This window comes from Passer montanus, unplaced genomic scaffold (assembly GCF_014805655.1).
Source record: "Passer montanus isolate IOZ18808 unplaced genomic scaffold, ASM1480565v1 scaffold14262, whole genome shotgun sequence".
Classification (NCBI taxonomy): Eukaryota; Metazoa; Chordata; class Aves; order Passeriformes; family Passeridae; genus Passer; species Passer montanus.
In genome coordinates this window covers 1-2211 of record NW_024361234.1, presented here as the reverse complement: position 1 = coordinate 2211, position 2211 = coordinate 1, and the positions used below count along the sequence as shown (strand labels likewise).

Here is a 2211-nt window from a genome sequence, read left to right as displayed (position 1 = left end):
AGGGCTGCAGGCGTGAGGGTGTCTCTGGATTTCAGGTGTCCTCAGGGCTGGCAAGGCCCGAGGCTGCAGCCTGGCTGCGGGGCTGCGTTGAGCAGGTGCAGCGGCAGGGTGGGTGTGAAAGGGCAAGGGGCTGTGCAGGGCTGTGTGCGTGAGGTGTGGGAGAAGGGCAAGGCCGGGCCCTGGAGGTGTGGAGAGCCGGCTGAAGGGAGCTGAATGTGTCAGGGTCTGTATTTAGTGGGGAGGGAGAGGCGGAGCAGAGAGGAAGGGAAGGAGTGAGGGGCAGCAGTGTCCGTCAGCATCAGGCTGCGGGGAGGGCAATGGGAGCAGGTGTGAGGAGGAGCAGAGTGGCGCAGCGGGAGCGTGCTGGGCCCATAACCCAGAGGTCGATGGATCGAAACCATCCTCTGCTAAGGCACTTTTTTCTCTGACACAGCCTCACCCAACACCTTTTAGCCTGCTTGGCTCTGGCTTCTTGGGAAACACCAGCCATAGCCTTCCTCTTCCCTCTACAACTGCTTCCTATGTTTACTAGAAATATTAAAATTTGTGTAACATGACCAGGCCTCTCCTGATCCCAAAAGACACAGGTCTTCCCTGCACAAGTTCCTCTCCCACAGAGCAGCTGAGCTGCTGCTCCAGCCCTCACCCAGGCAAAGCCAGCAGGAACATGGGAATGCACTGCCTGCTTGGGAGCGAAATGGCACGGGGTTTATTTGTACTTCTGTCACATCAAAGGGGCCCTTGTTTGAATTCTTCTGCCTTTAGCCTGGAGAAGAAGAAGGGGAAAGATTGGGTCCTATTAATAGCCTTGCATCCCACAAGATCCGAGCCTCACAAGAAGCCATGAAAGACTGCGGCATCTGATTCCCTGAATAAATGAGGTAATTTAGGGAGAAGTGCGTGCTCAGCAGCCTTCATTACTGCCTTCTGCAGCTCGGTGGGAGATGACACTGACAACTCACTTCGGTATCAGTAGCACCAGGTCCCAGAAGAGCTGTGCTGTGCCCAAAAGCATGGGCAAGGGTACTGGGTGCCACCTCTCCCACAGAATTCCTGATGCTGCAGCAAAAATCTCCGTGACTGGCACAGAAGGAGTGTAAGGAGCACCCCAGCAAGCTGAAGTGGGGGCACAGCTTCCTGGAGGGATGCCACATGGTGCTGGTGACAGGGCACAGGGATGTTTGGGAATTCACTGCACGGGGAAGGAGCCAGCAGGGAGCAGGGCTGTGTGGTGGGGCTCTGGTTCTGCATCCCCAGGGACTGAGGAGGGGACACCCCTGCTGTGGGGAAGGGCAGGGAGCTGTAGATGGGCTGGCATGGCTGGGACATCTGCTGCAGGCCCCTGGCATCGTCCCACTGCAGGATTTTTCACTCGAGGGCAGTGGGATGTGTGGAACACAGCTGTGGGTAACACACGCTGGGGCACCAGCCTGGATCAGCCAGAGTGCAGGGAGAGTTCTGACCCTGCTCCACAGCACAGCTCCTGGCAGCGCTGAGGTTTGTGTCACCTCCTGCTGACTTCTAAGCATGGACACAGATTACAAAAAGACCCCTTGTACATTTCTACCAGGCCTGTTCGTCTTCCTTCCCCAGACAATCCTGGGATTTTCTTTCATGCAAGTTGTGACTTCTGCTTCTTGCCCTTCTACAGTGCTCCTGTCAGGAGAATTTGGCTTCATTTTCTCCAGAACCACCAGGCAGCTGCTCCCTGTCCCACTCCACACCTTGCCCATCTCCAGCAGGTTGCACAAGCACAGTGCCCTCGGCCTCCACCATGTGTCGGGTGCTGCAGCCCTTTTGTTCTGGCTGATCCTCTGGCAGTAATTCTTGCCATAAGAGATCACCACCAGCACCAGCCGTGTCCCTGGGGACACCAAATGTTGACAGCAACCCAGGTGTGGTCTCTGCAGTGCCAAGGAAAGGTCACCAGCAATGGGGTGATCAGATGCCCAGCCTATGGGGAGATTCTTGCCATAAGAGATCACCACCAGCACCAGCCGTGTCCCTGGGGACACCAAATGTTGACAGCAACCCAGGTGTGGTCTCTGCAGTGCCAAGGAAAGGTCACCAGCAATGGGGTGATCAGATGCCCAGCCTATGGGGAGAGATCAGGCCATGGACAAAAAGGAACTCTCAGGATTAGTGTTGAAAGCTCCCCAGAGGAATTTTCACATCGCAAAGGGAAAGCTCTTATGGGACAGACTCTCTCTC

The 2211-nt window shown here is 56.1% G+C and overlaps 1 non-coding gene across 1 annotated transcript; it reads left to right on the top strand.

The window, feature by feature from the left end:
- Positions 1 to 338: 338 nt before the first annotated feature.
- On the top strand, positions 339 to 410 carry TRNAM-CAU. Its single transcript has one exon. It is a non-coding gene; the product is annotated as a tRNA-Met (tRNA).
- Positions 411 to 2211: the final 1801 nt, after the last annotated feature.